Genomic DNA, 19,356 nt, shown 5'->3' on the forward strand with positions numbered 1-19,356 from the left:
AGAATTTTTACTAGGATTAAATGTCAGGAATTGTGAAAAATTGAGTTTAAATGTATTTGGCTATGGTGCATGTAAACTTCTGACTTCAACTGTAGGTAGGGGTGAAGTGACTAAGCAACAGGATAGATAATATACAGTAGCAGCAGCAAATGTGGTGAGTCTGAAAGTGTGTGTGTGTGTGTGTGTGTGTGTGTGTGTGTGTGTGTGTGTGTGTGTGTTGGGGTGTCAGTGTGAGTATGTGAGTGTGTGGGTAGAGTCCAGCGTGTGTGGATAGAGTCAGTCCTTGAGAGTTGCAAAACAGGGTCAATGCAGGTAGTCTGGGTAGCCATATGATTATATGATTAGCTATTGAGCCGTCTTGTTCAGGAGCTTTATGGCTTGGGGGTAGAAGCTGTTCGGGGTCCTGTTGGTTCCAGACTTGTCGCACTGGTACTACTTGCCGTGAGGTAGCAGAGAGAACAGTCTTTGGCAGGGATCATCAACTAGATTCAGCCACGGGCAGATTCTTTCTTGAGTGAATGGTCGGGGGGCCAGAACATAATTACAAATCATTTGTACACTGCAAATTGACAGCAATAAGCCCAAACAGATACAGTGGCAAGAAAAAGTATGTGAACCCTTTCGAATGACCTGTATTTCTGCATAAATATGTCATAAAATTTGATCTGATCTTCATCTAAGTCACAACAATAGACAAGCACAGTCTGCTTAAACTAATAACACACAAACAATTACACTTTTTCATGTCTTTGTTGAACACACTGTGTAAACATTCACAGTGCAGGGTGGAAAAAGTTTTTCCACCCTGCACTGTGAATGTTTACACAGTGTGTTCAACAAAGACATGAAAAAGTATAATTGTTTGTGAATCCTTGGATTTAATGACTGGTTGACCCTCCTTTTTGCAGCAATAACCTCATTCAAACATTTTCTGTGGTTACGGATCAGACCTGCACAACGGTCAGGAGGAATTTTGGACCATTCCTCTTTATAAAACTGTATCAGTTCAGCAACATTCTTGGGATGTCTGGTGTGAACCGCTCTCTTGAGGTCATGCCACAGCATCTCAATCAGGTTGAGGTCAGGACTCTGACTGGGCCACTCCAGAAGGCGTATTTTCTTCTGTTGAAGCCATTTTGTTGTTGATTTACTTCTGTGTTTTTTGTCGTTGTCTTGTTGCATCACCTAACTTCTGTTGAGCTTCAATTGGCGGACAGATAGCCTTACATTCTCCTGCAAAATGTCTTGATAAACTTGGGAATTAATTTTTTTGTCGATGATAGCAAGCTTTCCAGGCCCTGAGGCAGTAAAGCAGCCTCAAACCATGATGCTCCCTCCACCATACTTTACAGTGGGGATGAGGTTTTGATGTTGGCGTGCTGTGCCTTTTTTTCTCCACGCATAGTGTTGTGTGTTCCTTCCAAACAACTCAACTTTAGTTTCATCTGTCCACAGAATATTTTGCCAGTAGCGCTTTAGAACATCCAGGTGCTCTTTTGTGAACTTCAGACGTGCAGCAATGTATTTTTTGGACAGCAGTGGCTTCTTCAGTGGTGTCCTCCCATGAACACCATTCTTGTTTAGTGTTTTATGTATCGTAGACTCGCTAACAGAGATGTTAGCATGTTCCAGAGATTTCTGTAAGTCTTTAGCTGACACTCTAGGATTCTTCTTAACCTCATTGAGCATTCTGCGCTGTGCTCTTGCAGTCATCTTTGCAGAACGGCCACTCCTAGCAAGAGTAGCAACAGTGCTGAACTTTCTCCATTTATAGACAATTTCTCTTACCGTGGACTGATGAACATCAAAGCTTTTAGAGATACTTTTGTAAATATTTCCAGCTTTATGCAAGTCAACAATTCTTCATCTTAGGTATTTTAAGATCTATTTTGTTCAAGGCATGGTTCACATCAGGCAATGCTTCTTGTGAATAGCAAACTCAAAATTTTGTGAGTGTTTTTTATAGGACAGGGCAGCTCTAACCAACATGTTCAATCTCGTCTCATTGATTGGACTCAAGGTTAGCTGACTCCTGCCTCCAATTAGCTTTTGGAGAAGTCATTAGCCTAGGGGTTCACATACTTTTTCCAACCTACACTGGGAAAGTTTAAATGATGTATTCAATATAGACAAAATACAATAATTTGTGTGTCATTAGTGTCTGTCTATTGTTGTGATCACATCTTATGAAGAAATCCAGGTAATTCCAAAGGGTTCACATACTTTTTCTTGCCACTGCTAAAAAGCAAAACCCTAGACACTGTCGTGCATGAAAAGCCCAGGAGAACAGCCATTTCTAAGATACTGCAACCAGCTCGCCTGACACCGACGAACATACAGTAGGTCACTCGTTTTGCCCATTCTAACATTCAATCAAACAGTAATGGAATGCCTCGATGCCTGTCTCCCTGCTTTATATAGCAAGCTACGGCCACATGACTCACTATCTGTAGGATCTAAACCTTTTCGTGAACTGCATGGTGTAACTAATAAACTGGCCACTGAGTGTATAACACAGCAATAAGACCTATCAATAACCTGACAGCACCTAGACCCAAAGCCTTCTATTTAGCCCCAGTCTCACCAGTCGGCTATCACAGGCATTCTTCCCACAGAGAAGAGGAGTACGCTGAGACTGTTTGAAGAGGATAACATTAGCCAGCAGTTCCGGACAGTGCAGCCTTGCAGTCTCTCATAATATTGTTCCATGGGTCAGCACCTTTCTCTGCCACGAGGTGTATTCTCCATTCAAACACCTGCACATGCTGCTAGCTGGATAAGCCATTGACTCGACAAAGAGTGAGATCCAGCCCAGTGCCATCAAAGGACATTTATGTAAAAAATCCAACATTTTAGCAGTGGCTAAATTTCAAAATGCAGAAAAGAGGAGGTTCAGAACAATGTTTAGCTGTCTGGGGAAGGTATAAAGGACTTTCAACTACTCCAAAGAACACATCAAACGCTGCATAACCTTGAGGTTCCGTGCTGAGCCAAACTGAGCTGCTGGTGCATTTTTGTGGTGTGCCCAAAAACTCTGAAGGTTAAAACGACAAACCTCCCCTATCCTGAAGCGCATCATCCCCCTAAACAAACTCTGAATCAGAGCTGGTTTGGATAAACATACATTACCCTACCATACACAACCTCTTTTAACTTCTCTGAGGTCAAGTTACATCTGTAGCCTAATACAATCATATCGGTTGTATGCTGTTGAAAATTATCACATCTGGGCTAAACAAAAACCACTTATCAAGAATACGATATAAAGATTTGATCATCTCTTGCCGCTGTTTTCAAAAATGTGTGAACTGTAACACTATAACTTCCTAAAATATATCTTAATAGGTTCTTGGCCTGGACGAACAAATATACAAATCCATTGCACGTGTGCATAGTCCGTACAGCCCCAAACCGCTGTTTCTCCTAGGTTTATTCTGTCCTGCTGCTCGGTCAGTGACTTGCATAAGTGCATTTCTGAGCCACCCACAGTTTGGAGAGTCACCAAGCAGCTCCTCTATCAGTAAAATTAGTAGTGACATCAGAAAACATCACATGCCGAACAGTGTCCTAAGTACATTACAGACATCCAAATCTGTATCTGGTTTCTGCACATCATCCATTTGGAGAACTCTGATAAGCAATGTATGGGACATGCTTAAAAAGGCTGAACACTTTCCTCTAAGAGGCAAAAATCAACATTCCTACAAGGGAGAAGGGCTGAACCTCTAAATAGTTCTTTGCATTTTCCATGACTTTGCCTAATACAAACAAACAAAAAAATCGCCAGATTATTTTCTGTTGATTTTCCCTCCAGTCCTATCGAAGCACTATAAAAAGCAGCATATTTGAGCTCCCAGTTTGAAAAAAGAAAGCAGGGTTTAATGCTGGTCAGATCCTCATGGCCCTCTCTCTGTTCCCTCCCTGGTACGGTTTGCTGATGTAATTAAAGTGTTGTCTCGAGCCGGTCCTTCACGCTGGCCAAGAAATACTGTAGCCTTGTGAGTGTGTTTAGAGTCCTGTTCGCAACAAGGCACTAAAGTGATACTGCCCCCCCCCCCCACAAAAATGTAAAAATGTACATGAACTTTCTGTCCTGAATAGAAAGTGTTATGCTTGGGGCAAATCCTACACAACACATTCTTCATATTTTCAAGAATGGTGGTGGCTGCATCATGTTATGGGTATGCTTTTTATCTGCAAGGACTAGGGAGTTCTTTGGGATAAAAAGAAACAGAATACAGCTATAAGCACAGGCAAAATCCTAGAGGAAAACCTGGTTCAGTCTGCTTTCCAACACACACTGGGAGACAAATTCACCTTTCAGCAGGACAACAACCTAAAACACAAGGCCAATTCTACACTGGAGTTTCTTACCAAGAATGAAATTGAATGTTCCTGAGTGGCCTAGTTATATACTGAACAAAAATATAAACGTAACATGAAACAATTTCAAAATTTTACTGAGTTACAGTTCATTTACAGTCAATTGAAATAAATTCATTGGGCCCTAATCTATGGATTTCACATGACTGGGAATACAGATATGCATATGTTGGTCACAGATACCTCTAAAATTTGGTAGTGGCGTGGATCAGAAAACCAGTCAGTATCTGGCGTGACCATCATTTGCCTCATGCAGCGCGACACATCTCCTTCGCATAGAGTTGATCAGGCTGTTGATTGTGGCCTGTGGAATGTTGTCCCACTCTTCTTCAATGGCTGTGCGAAGTTGATGGATATTGGCAGGAACTGGAACATGCTGTCGTACACGTTGATCCACTGCATCCCAAACATGCTCAATGGGTGACATGTCTGGTGAGTATGCAGGCCATGGAAGAACTGGGAAATGGTCAGCTTCCAGGATTTGTGTACAGATCCTTGCAACATCAGGCTGTGCATTATCTTGCTGAAACATGAGGATGGAGGCGGATGAATTGCACAACAGTGGACCTCAGGATCTCATCACGGTATCTCTGTGAATTCAATTTGCCATCAATAAAATATGATTGTGTTCATTGTCTGTAGCTTATGCCTGCCCATACCATAATCCCACCGCCACCATGTGGCACTGTTCAGTGTTGACAATAGAAAACCGCTCTCCCACAAAACGCCATACATGTTGTCTGTGGTTCTGAGGCAAGTTGGACGTATTGCCAAATTCTCTAAAACGACGTTGTAGGCAGCTTATGGTAGAGGAGTTAACATTCAATACTCTGGCAACAGTCAGGATGCCAATTGCATGCTCCCTCAAAACTTGAGACATCTGTGGCATTGTGTTGTGTGACAAAACTGCACATTTTAAAGTGGCCTTTTATTGTCCCCAGCACAAGGTATTGCTATGCTTGGTTTTAAATCAAATCAAATCAAGTGAAATTGAATTTAACATTTTTTATAAAAACGATGTTTATAGGCACAAAAAGCACATCTCTCGTTCCATGTGCATTTGGCACTGTACGTCACGGCTGGATAGGCTGCGCTTCCGTTGTCAAAATCCATGCCACAACCAACCGTGTTACCGCTAAAACCAACTTTTAGTTGGTCTTAAATATCCACACCAGCTCTGCCTGAAATTGGCACTTTGGCGCACATTTAAGGACACACCTCAGATATTGCCACCACTGACACCTCAGCGCAAGTGAGTAAATTGCCAATCCTGGCGTTAGGGTTTGAAAACGGAAGAGCGCCGGTTTTAACAGGTCGAAATTGCAAACAAGCGTGCATTTGACAATTGCGCTGGCTTCACGCCAGCCCCACTAGTTACCACAGGAATAAAGACATTGCACCTTTATCTGTAGGAGGAACGCTCAGATCTTATGACACCAACGGCTGGGCCTAAGAAGTGGTCCTTCTGCTTTGAGCAGAATTGTCTGAGCAACCTGCACTTTTGTGAAGTCGGTTGAATATTGATTTTACTGTTTCCCTCATTGACTCTGGCCTGTTTGGATTAATAGAGCCAGCTGCTGCTGAAGCCCAGAGAGAGAAAGAGAGAAAACTGGAGGCCTGGCTGTCACAAACACAAATATAAGAGGCTGAGCAGGAAACAGGAAGAAGCAGGAAGAATTTAGACCACAAAGGCAGAAGAGATGAACAGAAGATTCATTATATATGTTACAGTGTTCTTGAAATAAGATTTATATTGGAAAAACATCCTGCGCCTTAAAAGTACGCCTTGGAGAACATAAATCCACTATTGGACGTCAAGATATCACCTCGCCAGTTGCGAGACACTTCATAGAACAAAATAATTATTTTAATGAATTGTGTCACATCGGGATTGAAAAAGATCATCCACCACGTAGAGGAGGTGATTACGACAACAAATTACTCCACAGAGAAGCCATGTGGATATATACATTTAATTCTGTATCTCCACACGGTTTAAACGAAGAATTCGATTTCACCTCCTTCCTATAAGCCACATTTAGACTGTTATACAAAAACACTGTCCTTATCAGATTTTGCATAACCGTTGTTCTTTACAATTGCTGTTTTGAATTCAAATAAAATTTTACCTACACAATGAAGAAGGCTTTAAAGCCGAAACGTTTGTGTACGCTATCCCTGATGCAGTGAAAAAAATATATAATAATTGAATAATGAAGTAAGCTTTATGCAAAAATGTTTTGAGTCCGAACCCATTACACCTTTTTGTTTCAGGATTTTCCCTTGTCTGACCTTTACCAACACTCCTTCACATGCTAAATCATGCTCACAGAAAAGTAGGTCATCTTCACCCTTTAAAATGTGTAAATATCAAATCTAGAATATTAGTTTACAGTCAATTACATGGAAAAAGAAAAGTCCTCACACATTTGGCAATGCCTACAATTCACACATTACAACTCTTAAGAAAACAGAAAAGACTGCTATGTGGTACTCTTGCTTTGCATGTCAACAGAAGCATGCATCCTCAGCAGATTTATTACAAGCCAGGAGGCATGAATATTCAATGATCAAATCTCTAACAGCAGCCTACAGAAACTCTCCCTATAGGTGATGATTGAAACATTCATTAACTAATAACTAACCAACTAAATAACTAAGCTCTCGGTTAACTGATATGTTTTCAAAACGTGGGAAACCCTGCTGTAACCTTGGGTTTTCTTTACTCAGTCAGCCTTATATTTAGCCCCTCCACCTCTCCCCTCGCTGACGAAGCTTCGTTAGCGCTCTAAAATGTCAACATCAGGCGGCCCGAGTGTAATCGTCCTGGCAGTGGATGTTACGTGGCCCTGTCATACTCATATCAGCAATCAAGCACAATCATGACAGAGGATGTCAAGCAAACATGAGATCTCAGCCACCTCACAACTGCATTGCTCCTTTCAGTGGCAGATAAAGCTACCTCCAACACTATAAAATGAAGTCAAGAAAACTCAGTAGCCATAAACACTACCTCATTGGTACCATACACGTAAGAGAACCTGGGAGAGTATGTGTGGACCAGGTTTTTACATGTTTCAGGTTTTACTAGCTCAGGAAAGTAGGAACACATTTTAATCACATGGTTTGCATACTACAATCGTTTTAAATGTTTTATTTAAAGATGCACTATGCAGAAATCGCTCCGCCATTTTCCTGGTTCTGCCGTTCTAATGGATTGCCTAAGTTCAGTTTATGTGACAAAATAAACAAGTAAAGTGTAGAGAATCAGTGTACCATCTAAACCGCTGTGAAATATATTTTCCATAACCAAAAATATTGAATTTTAAGCTATTTGAAGCTGGTGTAAAAAAAAAAGGTAAAAGACACAAAAACAAAACTTAAGAACAGGAAGCATAGAAATAGCGCACATAGAACAGATCTACCACTTCTTTGACTTGCTTCTAATGAGAATTATTGGTTGGGCTGTACAACATGCAAAAAGGTAGGGAGCTTGGGTCTAGAAACGACTGGAGGGATTAAACTAGCAAAAGAGTGGGTGGGATGTACATTAAATTAACATCCTATGCCTCAAACGTGAAAAAAACAACAGAAAGAAGGTTTTTGAACATACCCGAACTTAGGCGCATACTTGGTTTTACCTGGATTAAGTACCAATTTCAGTTCAACAAAGGCTTTCTGCAAAGCAATGAAGGCAGATTGAAGCTCCGAAAAAGCCTGGTCAACCGTGGGGGCAATAGTATACACAACAGTGTCATCTGCATACAGGTGTATGTTACAATTTTTGCAGATAGACGAACATTGTTTTTAAGACAGCAAAAAGTACAGGACCTAAAATCGTTCCTTGTCGGACACCTTTCGTAATATCAAGGAAACCTGAATTAACACCATCAGAAAAAACACATTGTGTCCTCTCTGTCAAGTCATTTTCGAACCAATTACATGACGCCTGATTGCCTGCGGAAAAAGTCGACACTATAAAAAAAATAACATGATCACACTAAACATTCTCTATTTTCAAACACAAATATTTATCGTGCGTTTAAAACTTTGCGTTTCAAATCTCTCTCACCAACCTTCTGCCAACACAGCTTAATATATAAGCACCAAAGCCAGAGGCCCACTGACAGCTCCAACATCCTATCAGGGCCTCATTCTGCCACTTACATGTGTTCATGTGTTGTTGACAAGATGACACGTCGGAGGGGTCTAGCTGCCTGCAGGCCTTTAGTTTAAACAGCCTTCCATTTCAGCTGGTGGCTTGAGAGGTAGTCAACAAATCAGTAGTGGAAATCGACTCGTGTCTGTGGCGCTGAGCACCTGCGTGATCTCTTGCATAATAGACAAGGCATCGTTGTTACAGTGCTGGCAGAGGGCCCAAAACATAGCATTGAACCTTTTTGGAACAACAACAAAAAAATCGACAGCAACTCATTCAAAATGGCTGATAGACAAGACTCCTATATACAGTGCATGACTCCTGTTGCACAGAACAGAGTAAAGTCACATGGATTCAAGATCTTAACCTACAAGTCAGCTCAACCAGGACAAACCCTGTTCAAAAGACAGGATAACATTACACACTGTGCAAAGTGTGTCTTATAACCAGTGAGCAACATGGGCTCAGATGAAATCAGCACATCCAATGTGGGGCCATTGTTGGAGTGAGATATTTTGCTTTCAAATTCATACTGCATGTGCATGGCATGCAAACTGTATGGACGTGGAAATCAAACACAAAACAAAAGTCTATACCAAAAGTATATCATGAAAGACAAGTATGAAGTCATAACAGTAGCTGCAGGCTGATATTACTCATCCTCACTGAGCCTTCCTGACCGGGGCTCTGGAGTTGGGTGAGGACAGGTGACCTGGACCGGGTTGACTTTTTGCCAGCTCACTGGACCACTCATCGTTCCGCTCACCTGGCAGCTGTGATGCGGGGAAGTGCAGGTTGAAGGAGAGGAGAAATGTCACCCACAAGCAGGTGAAATCTAGTGTGCCGAAAACATCAGACAAAAGGCTAGGAGGCAACTCAACTCAACTCTGGAAAGTCTAGCCAGTCTCACATCACAGGCCACAACATGGCCTTCCTCTCTCTTTTCTCAGTTGGCTCTCCAAATCCATCATACTTTGTTCTTTAAAAATCAACCAATCCTATAACCAGGTTCTGTAGGTTTACATATTACAACACGGTAGTGTCTGTCATCGTGCTGAAACACAAAGGAAATATTTCACAATGGTTCAGGCTGTAAAAAGAATGTAGTTACAGTTTAGTGGCATCCTTTAATCTCTGAGAAAGAATCAGATAGTGAGAGAGACTCTAAATTATTGACATAGATAAATGGGCCAAGTCAAACAGAACTTAGTGCAGTGTTTTCAAATCCACATTTTGTTAGAGCTCATCCGTCAGGCAGGACCCCATACTTCACTAAGATCTGGGCTGGGAGTGGAGCGGTGGTTGCTTTAGGGATCATATTCCTGGAGAACACCGGGATACCTGATTAGCTCAGGAACACAAACTGTAACTGGAAAACAACCAACCTGCATGAGAAAAAACATCAAACTGTCCCACAGCCTTTCCCTCCCACAATAACTCCCCACGCAACTCTTCCCTGCTCTGCTGAAGGCTTTGGCTTGATTGGCCTTGACAGGCGATGGTCATATAACTCTGTCAGATTAAAACAATGCTCACTTCATCCTCTCCATTTGGCTTCCGGCTGACTCTGGGCTGCCTGTTTATCATGGAGCAATTCTACGGTAACGGACTCAGATTTTCTACTTAAAAATGTATGCCAAAAGAAAAAACACTGAAATCAAAGTTTAACAAACCATACAACTCTATGCACAATGACTAATTTGAACAATTTACAGATAACATTTGACAAAAACACATTTACTGGAAGAACTGTGCAGAAGCAAAGTTTGATAACAGAATTTCGGTAAAGTCTCCCTTCATTTTTTTTATGTGACCACGTTTTCTAAAAACTCTGAAATAAGATTCAACGATGTCTGCAGAAAGAGTGGGGTGTCGGCTATGACATGACATCTTGAAGAAAAAAAATGGGGTGATTGAACTACAGTACGTGACGTGGATTACCACTCAGTAACAGAATTGGTGTTATGGAATTTCATCATGATCTGTACTACACATAAATGCATGATTATGGATATGAATGTAATTCTCTACATGATGATGTATCCTAAATAGTACACAAAGGTGGAAATATGCAATATCCTCTGCATATGTGGGTATTATTCGACACACACAAGTGTGTAGAATAATATGGTTGGTCCGGACCAGACCAAATCTGAAACAATCAGACGTCTATGTTTCACGAGTTTGGACATTACAGTACAGCACAGTAGAGCTCAGTAGAGTACAGTACAGTACAGTACAGCACAGGCCAGTAGAGTTCAGTACAGTACAGTATAGTGCAGTACAATACAGTAAAGCATAGTTCAGTACAATACAGTACAGTAGAGTACAGTTCAGTACAGTATAATACAGTACACTGTAGTGTACTCAACCCTAGTGTGCTCTACTGTGTACTGTACTGAACTCTACTCTATTCTACTCTACTGTACAGTAAAATACAGGAATGTACTGCACTGAACTATACTCTGCTCAATTTTTTTTAACTTTACTGTACTGTTCTCTACTCTGCTCTACTGTACTGTACTGTGCTCTCTACACTTGTGAAAGACGTCATGGAAATCTCTGTTGGGACAAATCAAGGCTGGTCCGGACCAGACCAAAAACAATGTCTGTGGACAGTGAAATCAAGGACAGGGCGGACTGACCAAATTTCAACTACTTTTCAGGAGGAGGGGTTGTCCAGACTTTTTTCACACTTACTTTGACCACCAGAGAACAGAAATAGAAAGAAAACAGTTATGGGTTGAACGTAACAATATGCCAGTGGAAGGGAGGACAAAGCAGGTGACCCAACTGTGGTTTGTGACTACTATGATTTCCCATAGAAGTCAATTGCAGTAAATCCGTTACAGATTTTTCTGAAATTCTGCTACCAATTACGTAACAGAATTTTGAGTATTAATCACTTAATAATTCATAAACAAAATAGATATTTTTACATGTTACTTCTGTGAACTTTCATTATTCTCCCTCCTCATAAGGGAGAGAAATGTGGAAATATCTTAAATATACAGTACATTCGGAAAGTAAACTTTTCCCAAATGTTGTTACATTAGAGCCGTATTCTAAAATGGATTGTATTACATTTTTTCCTCATCAATCTACACACAATAGCCCATAATGACGAAGCGAAAACAGGTTTTTAGCGATGTTAGCAAATCTATAAAACATAAAAATAGAAATTCTTTATTTACATAAGTATTCAGACCCTTTGTTATGAGACTTGAAATTGAGCTCAAGTGCATCCTGTTTCCGCATCCTGTTTCCATTGATCAACCTTGAGATGTTTTTACAACTTCATTGGAGTCCACCTGTGGTGAATGCAATTGATTGGACATGATTTGGGTTACAGTACAAGATCCCACAGTTGACAGTGCATGTTGACAGTGCATGAGCAACAACCAAGCCATGAGGTCGAAGGAACTGTCCGTAGGGTCGTGGTCTGGGAGGTTACTCTGACAGAGCTCCAGAGTTCCTCTGTGGAGATGGGAGAACCTTCCAGGAAAGACAACCATCTCTGCAGCACTCCACCAATCAGGCCTTTATGGTAGAGTGGCTATACGGAAACACTCCTCAGTAAAAGGCACATGACAGCCTGCTTGGAGTTTGCCAAAAGGCACCTAAAGGACTCTCAGACCATGAGAAACAAGATTCTCCAGTCTGATTTAACCAAGATTGAGCTCTTTGGCCTGAATGGCAAGTGTCACGTCTGGAGGAAACCTGGCACCATCCCTACGTTGAAGCATGGTGGTGGCAGCATCATGCTGTGGGGATGTTTTTCAGTGGCAGGGACTGGGAGACTAGTCAGGATCGAGGGAAAGATGAACGGAGCAAAGTACAGAGAGATCCCTTGATGAAAACCTGCTCCAGAGCGCTCAGGACGTCAGACTATGGCGAAGGTTCACCTTCCAACAGGACAACAACCCTAAGCACACAACCAAGACAACACAGGAGTGGTTTCGGGACAAGTCTCTGAATGTCCTTGAGTGGCCCAAACAGAGCCCGGACGAACTGGATCGAACATCTCTGGAGAGACCTGAAAATAGCTGTGCAGTGACGCTCCCCATCCAACCTGACAGAGCTTGAGAGCATCTGCAGAGAAGAATGGGAGAAACTCCCCAAATATAGGTGTGCCAAGCTTGTAGCGTCATCCCCAAGAAGACTCAAGGCCGTAATAGCTGCCAAAGGTGCTTCAACAAAGTACTGAGTAAAGGGTCTGAATACTTATGTAAATGTAATATACGTTTTTTTTTATACATTTGGGGAAAAAAATCTAAAAACTTGTTTTTGCTTTTCATTATGGGGTATTTGTGTAGATTGGTGAGAAAAAATATCAAATGTAGTACCTTTTAGAATAAGGCTGTAACTTAACAAAATGTGGAAAAAGTCAAGGGGTCTGAATACTTTCCAAATGCACTGTATGTGGGGTTTTGGTAATGGAATTTAAAGGCACAGGGCAATGTTTCTTAAACCTACACAAGGCAAATAATAATAATAATAAGTATTGATATTAGTTGGCAGGGGTCTTTAGTCCAACAATATTGTGTTTTGATGTATTTTTTATTCCTTTTAAGACTTTTTCTGGTAGATGTTTTATAAGACCCCTTCTCCATATCTTTGACCAGAAATCAAATCCTTTGCTTATTCCTTGTATTCAGTATAGAAAAAGGTTAAAAATTTATATATGCCTTAATTTCTCCAAAATATAGACTCTTTAACTTTCATTTGCAACCAGATTTGACATGCCCCTATGAGATTCACATGATGGTGCTCATGGGTCCTTTTAGATGGAAATTACCCTAATTACTTTCCATCGTTTTGTATATTTTTCAAAGAGTATGCAACACCAATAGAAACTCTCAAGCTCTATCGATCGGTATATACATTCAGTCTTAATCTGCCTCCTAATCAGCGATTGGATCATCTCTAACAAATCTAACCAATCAATGTTGGCATTCTAGAAATCGTAGACTCATCATGGAGAAGAAACGTCCGTTTTGCAAAAGAGCGATGTGGATGGGTAGCTAGGCATCCTCTTACATGGAAATGACCCATGGAGCTATAAACCTTTTGTCAAGCAGGGAAAGAGTTAATGGCCTGGTGGAGGTGGCTCACCTATGTCTCCTGAATTCTCATTACAGTTAAAGGGGTAGCACACAGGTTGAAGAATGTCACTGGTGGAACCCAGGATCAATAACTTAAGTAATATGTTTTTTAGTTACAAAATGAGTCATTTCAACAAAGCTTGGATGTTCATTTGTTTACTATACAGAACATATACAGGCATAGCAGTCCAAATACCATAAACATAAAATCCTGCTTATTAAAAAAAAATCCAGTCATCCTGTGGGGGAAGTTGCTAAACAATCGCATTATCTGTTGCATTTGGCCTGGGTCCTGGGATGGAATGTCATCTCAAAGGCATACAATCGCATTCTGTTTCCTATGGGCTGGGGAGCGGGACAAAGCAGAGCTGAAGACAAATAATGTGCTTTATCCATTTTGTCTGAGCACATGATCCTCGGAGCACAACCCCGCTGCCTGCCGCCCAACACACTCATTACCGAGGGAAATTTACACCCTGGAGCTGTGGGATCACTAACGTGTTGTCTTGACTTTTTCCAGATATATGAGTTTATATGAGATAAGTGAGTTTAAAAAAAATATGCAATAACACAGCAGATCCCCATCACAGGCTTTTCTTTATCTTAGGTATCTTCACCACCTCAAAACAGAGGTGTCCAGCACCATCCATAGCCAACCCAGGGGTCTGTCCATGAGTATCTTTCACTGAGTGAACTCTGGTAGAACCTTCCTTAAAGGCCCAGTGCAGTCAACGTATTTCCATACTATTAGGTTGAAGTAATACAGTGAAATTTGAGCCTGTTTTAGTGGGATTGAGTTGTGGCCTTCCATGGTGACATCACCACGTTGTAAATGAGTAAATAGACCAATAACAAAGTGACTTACAAAATAGCCAAGATCCTGCAACCTTGGAGAGGTAAATACCTGTCTATTTATGGAAAGATTGCACCGATTAACTTCTTAGTCATATCTCAGTTCACAAATCATATAAGCAAAACATATTTCACTTAATCTGGGAAGCTAAACCAGACAAGATAAATCATGCCTATCTATATAATGAATATGAATTGGGTGAGTTGAGATTATCAAAAGCACTAAACCTCTCTAAAAGCTTCACTTATTAAAAAGTTTTATTTGAACCCTAAATGGTTCTCAAGTAGATTACTAAGAAAAGCTCATCCGTTGTTTAAAAATTGCCTTTTTGCCTTTGTGCAGATTGCCATGTCTCATTTGCGATTAATTCAAAGTATCTCTCTTTTTTAAACAAGCATTGCGGAGCTAGCTACAATTTCAGTTTCACCCCCCTGAAAAGATTGAACAAATATTACAACAAATATTATGTCTGAACTCAAATGTGCTGGTTGATAAAAGACCTGTATTTAAGGGAAAGATGTTTGAAAAGGGTATTTTGTTTTTAAATTATATTGTAAATTGGAATGGTAGAGATGTCTTTCATGAAGTTATCTGAATTGTATGGGAAGGTCTGCTCAATCCAAGATTACAACCAATTGATTACAGCATTACCCCAAACATGGAGGAGGCAGGTGGAAGCGGGAGGAAGTAGGGAACTAGTCTGTCTGCCCAATATAAAGAATCAAAGGAATAAAAATAGCATAAATAGGTATACCAGTAAATAAAGTATATCAGTTTCATTTGAGGACCAGGATGTTGACAGCTGTGCCATACAGATTGCAAAATAGTTGGTACAGGGTGTATGAGTTGATATATAAAACAACGCAAGATTCAAGACTTTGTGCTTTTCAGCTAAAATTATTATATAGAATTTTTGCAACCAACAAAATGTTGAATATTTGGGGCATACAATCATCGCAGCTCTGCAGATTTTGTTGTGTGGATACAGAAGCAATAGACCATTTATTTTGGTATTGCCCTCAGGTAGCCTGTTTCTGGTCTCAGGTTCAGGAATGGCTGAAAATGCATAACATTGATCTAAAATGTACCCTAGAAATAGTACTGTTGGGAGATCTGGAGAGACCGGGTCAGTCAATTACTAATATACTAATACTCATAGTAAAAGTATTTATCTTCAACTTGCAATCTGTAGATTCTATTCGATTAGATAGATTCAAATTGTATGTTAAACATCACGGCATAGTTGAAAGATATATGGTGCGTAGAAATCCGAAGAGGGTGGCCAGCAGAGATAGATGGGATGGGCTGAGGGAAGCTGAGGGTTGGGATGTGGAATTGGAGACAAGTGGGAGTGGAGTTGCTGGACGGGGGATAGAATGACGGTCAAAGATAAAAGTAAAAAAAATTAAAATAATTAAGTCAATATAAAACATAACAAAAAGTTACAGCTAATGCCTGTTTGCCTGAGGCTGATGTCGTGCAGGTGTTTGTACACATGCATATACACACACTCTCATTCAAATGCACACATGTGCACATAATGTACACAGACACACACACACACATGTAAATAGTGCCATACATGCACTCAAACATTTTCAGTTGGCCTTGCTGTTATGATTTTTGTTGTCCTTGATGTCGTTTGTTTTTTGCATTGTTGTTGTCTGTTTTTTCTTTGTCTTTCTCTTTTTCTCTCTTTGTTCATTTTGTTGGTTGTTGGTACATTGGGGACGGGGGCTTGAGGGGGGTCTTGGATGGTTGAAGGGCAGCTCTTGGGGAACTGTGGGGGGGGGGGGGGGGGGGGGGGGTCTTGGAGGGCTAGTGGCCTGGCGGTTGGGAGCTTGGGCCGGTGGATGATGGATCGCTGGTTTGGGTCCCCATTTTTTTGACCTTGTGGGAGATCTGTCGACGTGCCTTTGAGCAGGGCGTTGACCCTGGTTCCTTCTGTGTGTCGCTCCGGATGGGAGTCTGTTAGATGACTAATGTGATGTCGTTGTTGAGTGGCTTCATTGCAAGTATATTGTATGTTTTAAATATTCAATAATAAAAAATACTTACAAACCGCTCTGCCAATAACGGCTAATTTTCAGTTTTCCCCTCCCTACTCAGACCACTCCCAGACAGTCCTAGCAAAATTCATGCCTGAGAAATGTCCCTTTGCTAAGAACCTATTTTTGTTTCTTTAATTGAAAACAATCACAGTAAGGTACTTAATTGTTACGCAGAAATAATTTGATATTGACATTTGAAAAAAAGGCTTCATTGAACATTTAAAGGAGACATAAACAGAGCAGCAATAACCGCTTTTCTCTGCTAGAAGTATGAAAATAATATATAATAACTTGATTATGTGGTGCTAAATCAACACGAAAGAAGTAAAGAAATGTTATTCCCTCGGATTTGTCAAGTCTTCCTGGGAGTAGTAAGCTCTCTCCTCTCTCTGACATCCAGTATCTGACTAAAGATGTAGATGACTGACAGAGCCATAGCTGTGTGAGTTGACATAATAATTATCCAAACGTAAGGTTGGAGGAGGACTACTCCCATTGGTATTAAACACACTCTTTGATCATCAGAATATAATGTCCTGATCTGCTGCTATGGTTATGGGCAATTCCACAATAACTGAACAAAAAACACATTTATTTGAAGAACAGTGCAGATGCAAAGTTTGGTAAGAGAATGATGGCACAAACAGCACAAAACATCATTTTGTTACTAAACTTTGCATCTGCACTGTTCTTCAAGCAAACGCGTTTTTAAAAAAAGTTTTCAGTGGAAATGATTAAAAGAAGTCTTGTGCTTAGAGTTGTATCATTTGTTTAACTTTGCAATCATTGGTTTTTGTTTGACATACATTTTAAAGTGTCTCAGTGTCACTCCGTTTACCATGGAATTGCCCTTAGGTATCATCTTCCTCATTCTATGACTTAGTGCAGGACATAAGCTTATACTGCACATGCAAACTCTCTTTTGCATACTGTTCGTATGTTGGAAGAATTCGTTTTTCTTCATTTGAAATTTCATTCCAAATTGATAATACAATCTGAGACAGACCATGGTTTCACCATGCATCAAATTAGTTTTTGATCAATCAAGGGTATCTTCAACAGAATGTAACAGGCAATCTCTGTGATAACAACAGCATTGTGAATTATTTAGGAGGCCAAAGAACCACTGGTGTTTAGGGGAATTCTCGTCAAATTCATGTGACCTGTGCCACTTCCGATGAGCATGGCAACAGAATACATTATATCCTAGGTGCAAGACCCCTCCAACTCTGTGTCCATATTCAAGACACTCAAGTATTTTCTGGTCTATGAATCATCTTCGCTGTTTGATGACAACACACACAGCTGGGTGTACTGCAGCCTTGATATTCAGAAATTACCATATCATTCACAGCAAGAAATATTTAGCTGCTTGTCATGTAGTCCATAATGGATAGTCTGCGATTACACTCTGGTGAGTGGGGCTGCAATGTCATTTAACACAACATAGGCTTCTATAGCATACTGAAAACAGAACAGAAGCCATCAACAGAAGCCACACCAAACAAACCAATGTAAATGGGGAATTGCTTTTGTGTGGATCAAATGTATTTGCTCCTCTTAATTCTTACACCTTAAACATCAAAAAGCAACTGCAATTTAAAGTGGAAATCACCGGTTGAAACAATAACAAAGTGTGCTCCCTGCTTCTGTTTTGGTAAAACGCTGAGCAATGGGGTTGAAGACATGTAACCACTCTCAAATGCATAGACAGAGCTATGGATGCAAGGACTGACCATCCATGATATCAACATTATAGTTTTAACCATGTTTTGAGGCTATATAGTGCTTGTTACGTTTACTTTGTTTACAAACATTGGCGTAAAACAAGCTTATATTTTGGGTTATGATATGGTATAACAGTTGAACTAAGCTCATAACTTAATTATTTAAGTTATATTCTTAAATAATCATTGGGTACATATCATTAATTTATAAATCCAAAAATAAATGTAGCAACAGCAGATTACCATTTTAAACAAAGTGAGGGAAAAAACGACTTATTTATTTGAATAACGCTACAGTACATGCAAAGTGCTATACGATGCTACAGCAGCCTATGGACTGCTGAGAAACAGTGGTGAAACCTACAGAACAGTACGTGTCATGTTCAGACAGGTTTTATTCTCTAGTCTGTGTGACCTTCCCAGCGCTCATCCACAGGTGGACATCCACAGGTATGTGCCGTATGTAAATCGGTATATTGAACATATACTGAAAAAATCTGTATAGAACTGGCAAAATAGGATTTATTGGCAAAGTCGACGTACATTAGGAAATATGTAGACTTTGAATCGATCTACTTCTGTTTATGACTACCTGCGAATGGGATAGAAATTATAAACTATATGAAAACAAGTGTGTCTCTGGCATTACTTACTATATGCTGGACTTCGGGAGACTTGCTCTCCAACGCGAATTCTTCCCATGCACCCGTTGAAAATACTATTTTAACCACTTTAGATTAAAAATGTCATAGACACGGACAGTGGTATCTTTTCCGATAGGATGCTCCGCGCCTTGCCCGACTATGCACTCCGGGTGCCATTAGTGCGTTCATCGTAAAGCCGCTCCACCAATCATCTGTCATGGTATTCCAGGGGCGTGCCATCCCATCAAACTACACAGTCCACGTGCTCTAGCCTACCGTTTCCCCCTAGTCGATTATCATGTAATAATAAGGAAATCCCCTTGACCACACACGAAAATTTGGGGAAAATCAACATTCTTTCATATTGCAACCAATTGTAAGAGCCAACTTCGTTGCCGATTTATTGTTATACAGAAATAACAAATCCTGCCGAA

The 19,356-nt window shown here is 40.5% G+C and overlaps 1 protein-coding gene across 4 annotated transcripts in view; it reads right to left on the reverse strand.

Annotated features, from left to right (window-relative positions):
- Positions 1-19,356, reverse strand: part of LOC120054129 (liprin-beta-2-like) — a 119,404-nt gene extending 100,048 nt beyond the window's left edge. For 3 of the 4 annotated variants that reach the window (XM_039001540.1, XM_039001539.1, XM_039001538.1), the window contains exon 1: positions 18,932-19,356. The gene's annotated coding sequence lies outside the window, so the exon portion shown is untranslated. The remainder of the gene's footprint in view (positions 1-18,931) is intronic. The other variant, XM_039001541.1, reaches the window with a different exon arrangement.

This window comes from Salvelinus namaycush, chromosome 9 (assembly GCF_016432855.1).
Source record: "Salvelinus namaycush isolate Seneca chromosome 9, SaNama_1.0, whole genome shotgun sequence".
NCBI classification, from domain to species: Eukaryota; Metazoa; Chordata; class Actinopteri; order Salmoniformes; family Salmonidae; genus Salvelinus; species Salvelinus namaycush.